Genomic DNA, 17,417 nt, shown 5'->3' with positions numbered 1-17,417 from the left:
TAAAATTAAAAAAAACCTCACAATATATATCTTCATATTCATCACTCTGACATAAGAGAGCATAGCTTGTATGTTCAATGTGTGCGATTGAATATCGTAGTTGCTCAGACAGCAAGGTGTTTATACAAGTTTAGGTTGGAGTATGATGTTAATTTGTCATGTATTTACCTTAGCATTTAAGCTAACTATGGATTAGCAATGTTAGCTACTAGCTAACAATCAGCATGCTAGCTTTCTTTTCTAGGAAATGATCAGTATCACCAGTTTGTGAGTTTTATCGAATGGACATTTCCGATGTTGCCCTCTCAGCTGGCTTGGTTACTGTGGTTATTGTGTGGTTACCTCAATGTTAATTAATCAAGAAGCCTTTATTGGTAATAATAACCGTTGGGAGTTTTAACACGGTTTACCATTCATACAGGTAATTGTCACATCCCCAATCTTGATATTTTGGATGCTTATTTAAATTCTTCATTGCAGATAAACCTTGAAAAACAATCAATCAATCAATCAAAGTTTATTTATATAGCCCTCAAAGAGCTTCACAAACCACGATATTCCCGGATCCAAATCCACATCGGGAAAGAAAAAACTCAAACCAATGGGACAAGGAGGAATATGGAGTCCTCTATAACTAAGGTGTGGTGGCCGGTTGACTGGGCTAAAGGGCTAAATCTGATATGTGTCATAACTGACTCACCGGTTATCGCTACGGCTAACGCTAGCAAACGTGTCCCCGGCGTCTAAAGTTACAAAGCTACTCTGCTCTAACTGGCGGACGCGGCACTCTTGCAGGACCAACTTATCAATGAGAAGGGTGCATAGAGAACATTTTTCACCAAGTCAAGTTCTAGTTCTTGCTGTCTTCGGAGCAGGGGCTTCTGACCGGGACTCGCTTAGCTTCGCTAGTTTTGCAGCTAGCTAGCTAAAAGTGGAGCAATGAAACTAAGAGAGTGAGTGCTATATAAATTCGATAAGACTACTAAATGGTCATTGGTTATGATGGCAAAAAAACTAAATATTAATCAATTCAATTCACACTTGGAATGGACAGGATAATTGAGTAACTGATCCTTGAAAATGTTGTTTATAGGTGTTCACTGTTATTCGACATCGAATCAACATCGACATTACCATGGATACATCAACATTACTAAATCGCATGATGCGCAGTTTTTTTTTTTCTTTCACCGGCATTTGAGTGACTGACATGGTCGCCGATAAAAATTGTTGAGCCTCGCATTTGTTTGTCTCTTGTTTCAAACTGAGAAAGATGTCTCACTATTTGCATTGCTATCAGAACCTGAGCGCGTTTATTTAAAGGGGAACATTATCACAATTTCAGAATGGTTAAAACCATTAAAAATCAGTTCCCAGTGGCTTATTATATTTTTCGAAGTTTTTTTCTAATTTTTACCCATCACGCAATATCCCTAAAAAAAGCTTCAAAGTGCCTGATTTTAACCATCGTTATAAACACCCGTCCATTTTCCTGTGACGTCACATAGTGAAGCCAACACAAACAAACATGGCGGAAAGAACAGCAAGCTATAGCGACATTAGCTTGGATTCAGACTCGGATTTCAGCGGCTTAAGCGATTCAACAGATTACGAATGTATTGAAACGGATGGTTGTAGTGTGGAGGCAGGTAGCGAAAACGAAATTGAAGAAGAAACTGAAGCTATTGAGCCATATCGGTTTGAACCGTATGCAAGCGAAACCGACGAAAACGACACGACAGCCAGCGACACGGGAAAAAGCGAGGACGAATTCGGCGATCGCCTTCTAACCAACGATTGGTATGTGTTTGTTTGGCATTAAAGGAAACTAACAACTATGAACTAGGTTTACAGCATATGAAATACATTTGGCAACAACATGCACTTTGAGAGTGCAGACAGCCCAATTTTCATCAATTAATATATTCTGTAGACATACCCTCATGTCAGCAGGCCAGGGAAGCTAGGGTCGATATTCTTCTCTTGATCATCTTCGGTGTGAGCCAAGACATCCAGGGGGTTTAGCTCGCTCGTCTGCGGGAACAAACTGCCGCCATTGCTTGCCGTGCTACCGAGGTCCTTTGTCCCTGAATTGCTCACATACTCCGGCAGATTCAATGGGGGTCTGGCGACAGATATCTTTGACTTTATCGTTGGAAATGCATCTGCTTTGAGTGTCGCAGGATATCCACACATTCTTGCCATCTCTGTCGTAGCATAGCTTTCGTCGGTAAAGTGTGCGGAACAAACGTCCAATTTCTTGCCACTTTCGCATCTTTGGGCCACTGGTGCAACTTGAATCCGTCCCTGTTCGTGTTGTTACACCCTCCGACAACACACCGACGAGGCATGATGTCTCCAAGGTACGGAAAACAGTGGAAAAAATGAAAAATAACAGAGCTGATTTGACTCGGTGTTTGAGAAAATGGCGGATTGCTTCCCGATGTGACGCCACGTTGTAACGTCCTCGCTCCGAGAGCGAATATTAGAAAGGCGTTTAATTCGCCAAAATTCACCCATTTAGAGTTCGGAAATCAGTTAAAAAAATATATGGTCTTTTTTCTGCAACATCAAGGTATATATTGACGCTTACATAGGTCTGGTGATAATGTTCCCCTTTAACATAATAATTAATTGAACGCAGTGAGCCCTCATTTCAGTCATTCGGGGCTCCAGCTTTCCACACATAGGCAAAACAGAGAGCCTCCCTACTCAGGACCCGCTGCAAAATAACAAAAATTAGCAGAATAAAATATGATCACAAAACCAAATTTCCCGTTATGGTGATATTTCAGCTTCAAATCAAATGGGCATTATTAGCCCATCGACATGGACAAAGGAGCGAGAAACCGTAAAACAAAAAGACAACGTCTGACCTTGTTTTTCCAACTGGGAAAAACAATGCACTTTAAGATGTTCAATTTCTAAGTAATATTTTTCCTTAAAGAAATCAGTCAATCTTATTTTTTGTTTGTTTATTTATTTAAGATAAAATAGTTGTTTACCTTCCAATTAAAGTACTGTAAAATAATAAACAATTCAACAGTAATGAGAAATAAAAGTTTATATTATTTTACTTGCATTATCATATATATTATGATTACATTGTAAACACTGTATAGTTATTTTTATTGGTTATTTATTCAGTTAAAGAGCATGATGTAGATAAAAGCTCTGAGTCTGTCTGTATATAGTTAAATATTTTTTAAAGTCAATTATTGCATATCGTTCTAATGTGTGGCACCTTGATACAAGAATTTGTTGATTGACAGTCTAAAAGTAACATGTCTTCCCTCACTCGTTTTTTTTGCAGTTTTGTGCATTTTCATGTACAGTATAAACATAAAATTTGTAAACTGCAATCGCAATTTTGGAGAGACAAATTGCAATTGGGTTTTTTCTCAAACTCGTGCAGGCGTAGTTGTTTGTGTGCAATTCAGTGTTGATGAATCGTGTCTTAAAGCAGCTGGGTGAGACTGGAGCGCACTACTTAGCCGCAGCCAGCAGAGGCGCTGTTGATTTAGTAGGCGGCAAAACGTAACAAACAAAAACTAGTCAAATGATTTCAACCAAACTTTATTGAGAAGTGTGGCGTTGTCCAAGAAAGACAATGTTGGATTCTAATTTATTCATTATTTTGCAGATGAAAAATGGGAGCCTTGGCTTATATTTCTTTAGTTAAGCATCAGTCAGTCACTTTGGACTAATCGATACCGCCACCAGCAGGACTGAAGTGGACTGCCACATATAGATTTGGTGCTACGTGTTAGGTGATGGTATGCAATGTTACTCTTTTTGACACAGTGCATGCGCAATGTGTGGAGTAAGTATACACACCTGGAGCCTCCTGTATTAAGCGTGCGTACGTACAAAAACGTAGCGTATGCCCAGTGATGGGCAAGCTACTTGGAAAATGTAGTAAGCTAAGCAACAAGTTACTCTCGGTTAAATGTAGCTAAGCTACGGGGGAAGCAAACCCCCGGAGAATTGTAGCAAGCTACACTACAAACTACACGGCAATAATAGCTTGCTACATCAAATATACAAACCCCGTTTCCATATGAGTTGGGAAATTGTGTTAGATGTAAATATAAACAGAATACAATGATTTGCAAATCCTTTTCAACCCATATTCAATTGAATGCACTACAAAGACAAGATATTTGATGTTCAAACTCATAAACTTTTTTTTTTTTTTTTGCATATAATAATTAACTTAGAATTTCATGGCTGCAACACGTGCCAAAGTAGTTGGGAAAGGGCATGTTCACCACTGTGTTACATCACCTTTTCTTTTAACAACACTCAATAAACTATTGGGAACTGAGGAAACTAATTGTTGAAGCTTTGAAAGTGGAATTCTTTCCCATTCTTGTTTTATGTAGAGCTTCATTCGTTCAACAGTCTGGGGTCTCCGCTGTCGTATTTTACGCTTCATAATGCGCCACACATTTTTGATGGGAGACAGGTCTGGACTGCAGGCGGACCAGGAAAGTACCCGCACTCTTTTTTTACGAAGCTACGCTGTTGTAACACGTGCGGAATGTGGCATGAAAAAGACGGCGCTTAGATGGCAGCATATGTTGTTCCAAAACCTGTATGTACCTTTCAGCATTAATGGTGCCTTCACCGATGTGTAAGTTACCCATGCCTTGGGCACTAATGCACCCCCATACCATCACAGATGCTGGCTTTTGAACTTTGCGTCGATAACAGTCTGGATGGTTCGCTTCCCCTTTGGTCCGGATGACACCATGTCGAATATTTCCAAAAACAATTTGAAATGTGGACTCGTCAGACCACAGAACACTTTTCCACTTTGCATGAGTCCATCTTAGATTATCTTGGGCCCAGAGAAGCCGGCGGCGTTTCTGGAGGTTGTTGATAAATGGCTTTCGCTTTGCATAGTAGAGCTTTAACTTGCACTTACAGATGTAGCGGCGAACTGTATTTAGTGACAGTGGTTTTCTGAAGTGTTCCTGAGCCCATGTGGTGATATCCTTTAGGGATTGATGTCGGTTTTTGATACAGTGCCGTCTGAGGGCTCAAAGGTCACGGTCATTCAATGTTGGTTTCCGGCCATGCCGCTTACGTGGAGTGATTTCTCCAGAATCTCTGAACCTTTTGATGATATTATGGACTGTAGATGTTGAAATCCCTAAATTTCTTGCAATTGCACTTTGAGAAACGTTGTTCTTAAACTGTTTGACTATTTGCTCACGCAGTTGTGGACAAAGGGGTGTACCTCGCCCCATCCTTTCTTGTGAAAGACTGAGCATTTTTTGGGAAGCTGTTTTTATACCCAATCATGGCACCCACCTGTTCCCAATTAGCCTGCACACCTGTGGGATGTTCCAAATAAGTGTTTGATGAGCATTCCTCAACTTTATCAGTATTTATTGCCACCTTTCCCAACTTCTTTGTCACGTGTTGCTGGCATCAAATTCTAAAGTTAATGATTATTTGCAAAAAAAAAAAAAATGTTTATCAGTTTGAACATCAAATATGTTGTCTTTGTAGCAAATTCAACTGAATATGGGTTGAAAATGATTTGCAAATCATTGTATTCCGTTTATATTTACATATAACACAATTTCCCAACTCATATGGAAATGGGGTTTGTACATTTAAGGGGCAATTACATCTATGAGCACACATGTATACTATCACTGTTAATGTAACTGAGTGTCCAAATTGACTCAATAAGGGTCCCTTACTATTAACTATCTTGTCATTTAGCTGGGGACACCCTACAACAGGGGTAGGTAACCTATGGCTCTAGAGCCAGATGTGGCTCTTTTCATGACTGCATCTGGCTCTCAGATCAATCTTAGCTGACACTGCTTAACACGATAAGTAATGAATAATTCCGCTGGTAATCACAGTGTTAAAAATAACCACGTATCAACCAGACTACAAAGCCATCAGCAAAACCATGCAGCACCAGAAGTCGCATTAATGGTAAGAAGTATTTAATTTATTATTGGTTAGCTTCAGAACAACATTGTTATTAAAAAGAATAAGAGACTCATTATACTCTAAAAATGTTGTTCTTACTTAAAAATGCACGCATTTAGTTGTATTCATTGTTAAAATATACTATACGGCTCTCATGGAAATACATTTTAAAATATTTGGCTTTCATGGCTCTCTCAGCCAAAAAGGTTCCCGACCCCTGCCCTACAACTACCTTTAGGGGTCCCTGCACCCCACTGTATGTATTTATTTAGTTTGCCTTTTATTTAACCCCTATAATGTTATACATTTTCTCTACCAACAGTAAAAAACAGCATATATCTATAGCTTGACCAAAACAAACGTTTGGGAACAGTTGGTAATGGTTATCTGCAGTAAAACTTTTCATGAACTCAATTCACCTTAATGTGTGTTCCTAAATTTGTGTTGGGCGTCTTTGATGAAGAGTGTTTTCTCTAAACGCATACATTTGTCTAAATATGACCAAGGACAAGCAATATTGTGGGTTTCCTGGACATCAATCAATCAATCAATCAATCAATGTTTATTTATATAGCCCTAAATCACAAGTGTCTCAAAGGGCTGCACAAGCCACAACGACATCCTCGGTACAGAGCCCACATAAGGGCAAGGAAAAACTCACCCCAGTGGGACGTCGATGTGAATGACTATGAGAAACCTTGGAGAGGACCGCATATGTGGGTAACCCCCCCCCCCTCTAGGGGAGACCGAATGCAATGGATGTCGAGTGGGTCTAACATAATATTGTGAGAGTACAGTCCATAGTGGATCCAGCATAACAGTAAGAGTCCAGTCCACAGTGGGGTCAGCAGGAAACCATCCCGAGTGGAGACGGATCAGCAGCGCAGAGATGTTCCCAACCGATATACAGGCGAGCGGTCCACCCCGGGTCCCGACCCCGGACAGCCAGCACCCCATCCATGGCCACCGGACCTGTGTGTCTCCCCCTCCTCAAGGGATAGGGGGGAGCAGAGGAGAAAAGAAAAGAAACGGCAGATCAACTGGTCTAAAAAAAAAGGGGGCTATTCAAAGGCTAGAGTATACAAATGAGTTTTAAGATGGGACTTAAATGCTTCTACTGAGGTAGCATCTCTAACTGTTACCGGGAGGGCATTCCATAGTACTGGAGCCCGAATAGAAAACGCTCTATAGCCCGCAGACTTTTTTTGGGCTCTGGGAATCACTAATAAGCCGGAGTTCTTTGAACGCAGATTTCTTGCCGGGACATATGGTACAATACAATCGGCAAGATAGGATGGAGCTAGACCGTGTAGTATTTTATACGTAAGTAGTAAAACCTTAAAGTCGCATCTTAAGTGCACAGGAAGCCAGTGCAGGTGAGCCAGTATAGGCGTAATATGATCAAACTTTCTTGTTCTTGTCAAAAGTCTAGCAGCCGCATTTTGTACCAATTTTAATCTTTTAATGCTAGACATAGGGAGACCCGAAAATAATACGTTACAGTAATCGTGACGAGACGTAACGAACGCATGAATAATGATCTCAGCGTCGCTAGTGGACAAAATGAAACGAATTTTAGCGATATTACGGAGATGAAAGAAGGCCGTTTTAGTAACACTCTGAATTTGTGACTCAAATGAGAGAGTTGGGTCGAAGATAATACCCAGATTCTTTGCCGAGTCGCTTTGTGTAATTGTTTGGTTGTCAAATGTTAAGGTGGTATTATTAAATACATGTCGGTGTTTAGCAGGACCGATAATCAGCATTTCCGTTTTCTTAGTGTTGAGTTGCAAGAAGTTAGCGGACATCCATTGTTTAATTTCATTAAGACACGCCTCCAGCTGACTACAATCCGGCGTGTTGGTCAGCTTTAGGGGCATGTAGAGTTGGGTGTCATCAGCATAACAATGAAAGCTAACACCGTATTTGCGTATGATGTCACCTAGCGGCAGCATGTAAATACTAAAGAGTGCAGGGCCAAGAACCGTACCCTGGGGGACTCCGCACGTTACCTTAACATAGTCCGAGGTCACATTGTTATGGGAGACGCACTGCATCCTGTCAGTAAGATAAGAGTTAAACCACGACAAGGCTAAGTCTGACATACCAATACGTGTTTTGATACGCTCTAATAAAATTTTATGATCGACGGTATCGAAAGCAGCGCTAAGATCAAGAAGCAGCAACATAGATGACGCGTCAGAATCCATCGTTAGCAGTAGATCATTAGTAATTTTTGCGAGGGCTGTCTCCGTAGAGTTATTTGCCCTGAAACCAGATTGAAAAGGTTCACAGAGATTGTTAGACACTAAGTGTTCATTTAGCTGCTATGCGACAATTTTTTCGAGGATTTTCGAGATAAACGGAAGGTGGGACACCGGCCGGTAGTTTACCATGAGGTCAGGATCGAGGTTAGGTCTTTTGAGCAGAGGATGAATAACCGCTTTTTTGAATGCTAGTGGAACAGTGCCAGAGGAAAGTGATAAGTTTATAATATTTAGCACTGATGGACCTAATAATACAAAAAGCTCCTTGATAAGTTTCCCAGGAAATGGGTCAAGTAAACATGTTGTTTGTTTTGTCCCATTAACACATCTTAACAATTCCTCTAATGTTATTTCATCAAAGAGAGAGAAACTATTTTGGAGGGCGGTATCCGTCATAGATACAGTCGTATCTGTGTTAATAGAACCCAGTTGTAGCTGCGATGCATTGTCTTTAATCTCCTTTCTAATGAGTTCAATTTTCTTATTAAAGAAATTCATAAAATCATCTGCCGAGTGGGTGGAGCTACTGGGAGGAGTCCCTTGTTGGGTTAGCGATGCTACTGTACTAAACAAAAATTTAGGATCATTTTTGTTGAGGTGGATGAGATTTGAGTAATATTTAGCTTTAGCTAAGGTAAGCATGTGTTTATAAATTATTAAACTATCACTCCATGCTTGATGGAAAACCTCAAGTTTAGTAGCACGCCATTTGCGTTCCAGCTTTCTACACGATAATTTATGGGCTCTAGTTTCTTCTGTAAACCATGGGGTGCGCCTTTTAGGGGCTCTTTTTAGCTTTAGCGGTGCTATACTATCAATGGTGTCGCGCAGGGCGTCGTTAAAGTTGTTAGTCTTCATCACTAAAGAAAACATCTAATAATAAAAAAGTTAAAGTGCCAATGATTGTCACACACACACCAGGTGTGGCGAAATTATTCTCTGCATTTGACTCATCACCCTTGATCACCCCCTGGGAGGTGAGGGGAGCAGTGAGCAGCAGCGACTGATAATAATAATAACCTCAATAAAACTCCTGAAGGTCAGTATTACCGTATTAAATGGAATTGATTGAAAAACCGTGTTTGATAAACCACACTTTAATAAACTTACAGACCAACTAGTGTTAGCTTGCCAGCTAGCTTAAATGCTAACAGGAACACAAAGGACATAACGTCATACCCAATCTAACCCTGTATAAACACATTGCTGTCTGAACAACCATAGTAAGATATTCACATTAAACAAACTATGTGCAGAATATGAAAAGTGATCGATATACAGTATATACTCTACAGTGTTGAGTCGACACGGACGGAGGTGTCTTCAACAGGAAGTGTACTTGTGTGACATCACATAAACTGGAAGTGAAGTGAACACCCAATTTGCATTTATTAAAAAAAACAATTCTAAACTGTTTACAAATTAAAATGGAAGAAGATAACCATATTTAAACACTTAAGTAAAAATATACGGTATATGGCTATTGTGAAGCCAGAACAACAATGTTAAGGTTTCTTCTGCCAAGAAAGTATATTGTGTGTCTATTATTTAGTTTAAAAAAAAATTCAACATGGTTAAAAGATTTCAGTGTGTGTATAAGTACTTTTTGAGCACATTAAACGATACCCCGTATTAATGATAACCATGCTAATTTTGTTCACGATAACCAGGATATGACATTTTTGTATCGTTACATCCCTAACCAATCCAGCCACTTCAAATACATTGCAGTCTTGTGGGAGACATTGCACTTAATTAGAATTTATAATACATTTTTGTTTTAATAAACTACATTTTTAATCCAGTTTTGGCATAAGTCAGCGCAATGTGGATTGTTTGAGCGGCACTCCTCTAACAGCTCTGATTAGTGCAGCTTTAAAGGACTCAGTCCTGCTAAGAAGCTTTTCGTCTGGCAGCGGTTCTCTCAGGTTGGAGAAGGTTTACGGGGCCATGACATGTTACTACATCACAGCCGAGCCAAGGTTCTCCCGTGGCATTTAAAAAGAAATAGGAGACAGGAAAATATGTCTGTAAACAAGCACGATGCTACATCTCACTTTTGCTATGGTTTAGTTTAGCATTGCACTATTTAACCAATCGTTTTCATTTTTCCAACAGTAGAAGTCATGCATCTTGACTTCAACATACATTTCGAAATATCCAGATGTAGCATCTAATATTCTTATGTCTTCATTGGGAACAATGTCAGTTTTGCACTTTTTTAAAACAATAACTCATACTTATAAGCTACATTAACGGTTTTTCAGTTTAGTTGCGTGTGGATTAGATAAGGTGCAATAAAGAGGAGCAATTACAGCCGTTGACAGTAAGGTGAGCTTTTGAAGTGAGAGGGAGGATGAGGAGGAGAAGCCGAGGAAGCAGGAGAACAAGAGATGGGGGATGGTGAGAACAGCAGAGCTCACCAAAGGAGAGCAAATGTGAGTTAGGAAAATGACCAATGGATGTGGAATTAGAGGAAAAGCAGGGGAATTGCACTAATATGAATGTGTTGTTTTGTTTTGAGGTTTGTTGCTTTATTATATTGTTTTCTGAAAGATGCTGGCATACTTTATACTACCACCAGCCCCTGTTGTATGTAGATTGAAGGTATGACCACATCGCCATGACAACCAGTGCTGGTCAATTACAAGGCATCGTTGACACACAGCATATAAAGACTGGAGAAAAAAGTACATTATATGGTGCTACAAGTGCTTGTGTTTACACAAAACATTGATGGCTGAGGAAGGAAGGAACTTTATTATCATTGCACAAGTACAACAAAATTTAATTTTCAGAACAAACACGCTTAAGAGTAGACATCCATTGTACACGGGTAAATAACAGCAACGCGGACGGTTTGCCTCTTACAGCGCCCCGTAAAAGGTGGGGAAAAGGTGGACCTGAGGGTTGCGTAAAAAAAAAATCGATCTCAGACTGGGCTCCTATGGGGGCGTAGGGCGGGCTGAGGCAGTCTGGGGCCAGGAAAAATCCTCCACAGCCACAATAAGTATATATACACATTACAACACAGAAACCACAAGACTTGCAAAAGGAAGGGAAGGGGTGGTCGGGGGGCGCTTTGGTGCCGAAGCTGCAGCCCTTTTGGCACTGCTCCAGCCCTTTATCGACTCAACGGAGTTAAGCGGTGGCAAACATGTGGGGTGGAGGTAGGGGTATGTGTGCATATGTATTTATGGTCAATGGAGTGTGTGTTATGTCTGTAGGCCTGGAGTTGCTCTGCAGGCACAGCAAACTCCCCAGGTATTATTGACAGGGAAGGAGTTTGTTGCGTCTTCGCTGCACTGTCCTCTCGGGGAATGTTGAAGCACCAACTTTGCCAAGTGGCTTACAGTCTGGGAAAACAATACAGAATAGTATGTTTGTGTTTGCGAGTGGAAACAAATTTGAACTTTTCATTCTAATTGTCTATTTCTGGTCGTCAAATTCACCATGCAAGGCAGAAGGCATCGCTGATGTTGTCCAGTTTGTGATTTAGTCCAGAATCACAAAAGTGAGTGTCCACGCTCTGCCCATATTTCAATTATTTGTGGCAGCTTTGGGGTACCTTAAACGGCTGCGAGCATCTTCCAATTTGTCGATACACCAGGGCAAAGCCTACTCCAATCAGCAGCTGTTATCATGATTCCGAATAGGTAGATATCTTCAACGTCCTCGACTGAAGTGGTCGCTAGGCACGCAGCACTCCACTTCTGTCTTGTGTCCAGCAACAACCATTCCGCCAGGACAGGCGGGTTTCCCCGAACTCGAGATCTTGTCAAATGCGTTGAAGCCAGTTGATCAAGTTCATTGTATGGATTTTGGAGAGCAGATCAAAAAGAGGCTACAAGAAAGTTAAACAAGACAAGACAAGACAAAGAGGAAATCAAGGCAGATTTGGAGAGGGAAGGGAATGTGATCGCCCTCGCCTAGAGCAGATTTAAATATTTAGTCTATATGTGCTCTTGTAGTCAAAAAAACACTGTAGTATGCATGCCAGGCCAGTAGATGGCGCTTGTCATCTTTGTCAGGGTATGTGATTTGAAATAAGGTTTTGTTAAGTGGGCAGCGTGGCTCAGATGGTTGAGCAACCATTCAGCAACTTTAGCCATCTTGCTGCCCACACTTGTGTATGAATATGAATGAGAGGCCGTAGGCGGCAAGGGAAACAAAGACAACAAGAATGCTAACACGTTGTGCTGCATACGGTTGCAAGATACACCATACTGTTGAAACAAGCATACGAGGAGTAATTTTTTATAAGTAAGATTTGGGTTGTTTTTTTTCCAAAAAATAAGAATAAGCCGACGGCTGCTTCTGCTCAGTCTCAAACTTGCTAAAAGTAAATTCTAGATTATAATTCAGGCATCTCTCACCTAGTAGTAGACAAATGTTGCTATTGACCGACAGACTGGTTGACTTTCACATCCCTGAGATGGCGAAATAGACCCCAAAAGGCGTTACCTGCAGGAAGTTTTTTTAACATTTCGTGAGGATTGTGATTGCATCTTTCATCCGAACGGAATTTTGTGAGCGTCCCGTCGGTCAGCATCCCGGCGAGAGTGGAAATATTACAGTAAGTGTTTGTTTAATTATGGTTTATTATGGTTTGTTTGTAAGTTTAGCACCGAGCAATGCTGCGGATGCTATAGTGTGCCAATTTAACTGCATCCATCACTCGGCTTCTAAAACTTATTGCCCATCGTCGTTGTGTTCGGGCTCAAAAATATAAGGTCCTGGATCATAATTTTTCCAAAAATAATCTTTGTTGGCTCTCACAAAGTCTGCTTGATTAGAAGGGCTCTGTGGTTCCGAGCGCGACGTCACGCAATCACGTGACTGGCTTCCTCATTATCTCTCAAAATAGCTGGGGAATCTCCCTGAGATTCATGCTATTTTGATCATATCTATTTATCCGCAAACTTTAGAGGTCTTTTGGGGTCATAAATCAGATACCGGTATATAAGATAATAGCTTCAATAGAGACGCACATTTTTTGACCACTCTACTGGTACTTTAAGCATTGGTGACTTTACCGGGTTTCCCACTTCTTTATTCACTCGGTAAGGTTAATTGTGCAAACCCCACAGCTGCACCTTTCGCTAATTAGCTACTTTGGTACTAATTATGTAAGTAATTTAGTTTAGTCATCTGCTGGTGGCTTTGTTAGAAAGTGACATAGGATAATAAAAAAAAATTGTCTGCACTTTTATTAAATGATGTTAATGGCCGTATATTCATGCTAATGTTAGAACCGCGCTGAGTCATACCTGCTACCGATCTTGCTTGCTGTACTGCTACTGGGTTAATTAATAAGAAAGCAGCCAGCAACACAGGCTTAGAATATTAAAGTACACAAAGAATGCTAATATGATTGCTTTTGTACTTGTGTATTTAAATCAGATCTGTAGCTTTACATTTTGCTGCTAAACGTTTTTAGCTCTGTTGCCTAACAGCATTAGCCATTAGTTTAATTTCCACATAAAGCATTTGGATTTAATCGGAAACAACATATCTATCTGTGTTGGCCCCGCGATGAGGTGGTGATTTGTGCAGGGTGTACCCCGCCGTCCGCCCCTGTGCAGCTGGGATAGGCTCCAGCCCTCGTGGTAGAAAATGGATGGATGAATATTGAGGATAAAAGTATTTTTAATGTTTGCCTTTATATACATAAAACAAGCATTACATTATGATGTAGACTAAAACACTATTTTTTTTAGCCTTGCTTCAATCTTTAGTGTTCCTGTAATACAATGTATGGATTGAGGATTAAGTCTCAATATGGTGGAAGGCTTTTTGGTTTCCAGGATTCCCAAAGGGGAGGCAGCAAATGTGTGTGTTATTGTCATAGATGCTGCGCACGCCGACAGATTAGAGCTGAAGTCCACAGCGCACACGTGATGTCAAACAGGGAAAGCACTTCTGGGAATTTGTAACATATTCTGGGTCACTGGATGCGCCGAGTGATGACTCGTGGTCGCACGCAACAAGATGTCCGCAGAGTTGAACGTGCGGCCAATTACAGATGTGCCTGTGAGGCGTGGAGTCCCGCAGGCACTTAACCTAATAGCACATTTCCAACTGGGAATGGAACACACATAAACACAACTGCTGTGTGCTTGCTTGTTGTCGTTCACAGTGCTGTAAAATTCCTAGTTAATATTTCTATGATTGATGATTCACCATGTTTTAAAACAATTGAGTTTGAGTTTATTTCGAACATGCAAACATACAACATGATACATCACAATTTCCAGTTTCTCTTTTCAACATGTTCGAAAAAGAGTAGGAAGAAGCAGAGTTCTTTTAATCCTACCCCTTTTCTTTTACATAGCAGTTGCTAAAACTTTTGTTCACTTCCTGTTCTCAATTTATTCACAATATACTCCTTAAGTAATCACAATAAAAAAATTAAAAAAATACTCGGTGAAGTAAGTTACATTTCATATGATGAGATGAGTAAGATTATTTTGAAAAAATGAACGGATGGATGGATGAGGCCAATTTAAAGTACGCTACTCCACTTCAACCAGCAGAGGCGCTGTTGATTCAGTCTCAATAATCTGGCTGACTGAAGAATGCTGTTATTTGTCTTTTGTTACAAAACAATTGTTGTGAAAAAAGATTATTCTTTACATCATGTGGGGAATTTTTTTTTTTTTTACTCCTGGTAGGAGGTTATGTAGTCATTGGCGTTGGCTTGTGAGTGAGTGAGTGAGTGAGTGTGTGTGTGTGTTTGTGTGTGTGTGTGTGTGTGTGTGTGTGTGTGTGTGTGTGTGTGTGTGTGTGTGTGAGTGAGTGAGTGCGATAGACAGTTGCCAAAATAACTCAAAAGGTTGTTGGAAAATATTCGTTAAATTTCAGAAAATGTCGAAACAGTAAAAGGAACAAGTCATTAGATTTTGGGCCTGATCCGAATCATTACCTTCTTTTGTGTGTGTGTGTGTGTGTGTGTGTGTGTGTGTGTGTGTGTGTGTGTGTGTGTGTGTGTGTGTGTGTGTGTGTGTGTGTGTGTGTGTGTGTGTGTGTGTGTGTGTGTGTGTGTGTGTGAAATAAAACGAGAAATGAATGCTCAGTTTGATTGTTTAGTAAAATAAACACTAGCTAGAAACATGCCCTCTGTCAGGCTTTTTAACATTTATTTTAAATTACACACCATGTATAAAATGAGGAGAAAAACCCAGGAAACAAATTAAATTAAATACAGTGAAACAATGTCAATGATAAAAAAAACACTACAATGTATACTCCAATGAAGACTTACAGAATAAATTACTGTTTTAACAGAAACCACAGTGGTAAAATGACAATAACTTGGGCAAAAGGCACAAAATATTGGTCTCACAAAAGAGACATTAAAAGGGAACTGCACTTTTTGGAATTTTGCCTATCGTTCCAATCATTATGAAAGACATGACGAAGGATGGAATTTTTTAACGCATTCTATGTAAAATACATAAATAAAAGTCCGCTTACACAGGAGCCAATAGGAGGTCCTCGATTCCGCACATAAAATCCAATAAAAAAACTAAAAAAACTGCCAACAATACTCCATTTACATTTTGTGACTTGAATATTAACCACGTATTAGCAGGAGAACTATTTTTAGCGGTGACGTGATCACCAGTTTATGCTGCTATGTTTATATCATCAAGTGGTCAGCTGTTTCCCTGCTTCCTTGCTCCTTGGAAGTTTATTTTTAGAACATAAATCATGCCTCTTCCCTGTATAGTATAAGGCTGAAGATGTAATCCGACAAATTGGTACACTTTGACATCCAATTTGACCCCAGAAAAGGTGAGAATGACAAGAAACGGTGTTTGGCTCAACTTCCCTTTTCTTTGCGAGGATTATGAATCATTCTTCATCTAAGCAGAAGTATAACAAGATTCTATCAGTCAGCATACTTATGGCAGGCCGACTAACTAACTAACTGTTATTCAGCAGGGGTGTCAATCTGTTATGGTTCAGTCTGTTGCTTGCCCATTTCGGAGGTAAAGACAAAGCACGCTCCTTGCCAAAATCTTCCTGCATGTTGTGATAAACAGAGGAAACGCTTGACAGGTAAATTATGATAAATGATAAATGGGTTATACTTGTATAGCGCTTTTCTACCTTCAAGGTACTCAAAGCGCTTTGACAGTATTTCCACATTCACCCATTCACACACACATTCACACACTGATGGCGGGAGCTGCCATGCAAGGCGCTAACCAGCAGCCATCAGGAGCAAGGGGTGAAGTGTCTTGCCCAAGGACGTGACAGGTCAACCTTTTTAGTGCTAGTATCTTAAGCAGAGGCGATACGGAGACTGGCAGATCTAAGGAAATAAGTAAGAGAACACATTTCAGTTAGAAACGTTTAACCTCTCCCAATTGATAAGTGGACTGTGTCGGATCAGCCATGTAAGTCCCAGCACTACAGGGGCAGTGTGAGAAGGCATAACATAGAAAAGACATTCCTCACCATGGTTACCAGATAAGGGGAGGGTAAGAGGAATGGTCTGATAAGAAATATGATATATTTGACGCTGATCTAAAGAATGTACAACCTTAGAACTGGCTACAGCAGAAGTGGATATTTTGTGAACCTTAACCAGCCCTTCCTCTATAAAATAGTCATTAGCTCCTAAATCATTGAATGTCAAAATGTCAAGTTCTATATTGGAGGTAGCCAGTGGCAGGAAAAAAATGCGTAGTATACTAAGAGGCAAAAAACATCTAAAGGTGGTCTGCAATGGAAGACGGATTGATTGAGCACAAAAAGCACAAAACATATCTACAAAATAACTAAGCAAGAGAATACTTAAAGGGATGGAAGCAATAGGAGATAGGAGCTGGATGTGGTTGGTGTGATATAGACTTGATGTGTTGGGACAGGGAATTAAGATCTTGCGACAACAGGTGAGTCTGGTGAGTCTAAATAGGCTAGGGTAATTCCAAACAGCTGTGCTCAATCACTCACGCCTTCCCCTGAGAACCATGGCAACTGAAACAGCAGAAAAAACAGAACAAGGCAGCAAACTTGCCAGCAGGAGGCAGACATATAACAGAAAAGATGGCTTCAATTGTAGTTGGTCTCAGTCTTGGTGCATTTGTGGCAATTTTAAGGATTGTGTGAAATCAAAGTCAGCATCTTCTAAACCGAATTATTGCGCGTCGAAGACTAAGAAGGAAGAGGGCAAGTATTTCT

General features: G+C 40.3%; 1 protein-coding gene across 5 annotated transcripts in view; it reads left to right on the top strand.

The window, feature by feature from the left end:
• evlb (Enah/Vasp-like b) overlaps positions 1-17,417 on the top strand; it is a 93,619-nt gene that overhangs the window by 21,767 nt on the left and 54,435 nt on the right. The window lies entirely within an intron of this gene.

Source organism: Nerophis lumbriciformis, linkage group LG34 (assembly GCF_033978685.3).
Source record: "Nerophis lumbriciformis linkage group LG34, RoL_Nlum_v2.1, whole genome shotgun sequence".
NCBI lineage: Eukaryota > Metazoa > Chordata > Actinopteri > Syngnathiformes > Syngnathidae > Nerophis > Nerophis lumbriciformis.
This window is presented reverse-complemented; position numbering and strand designations above follow the sequence as displayed.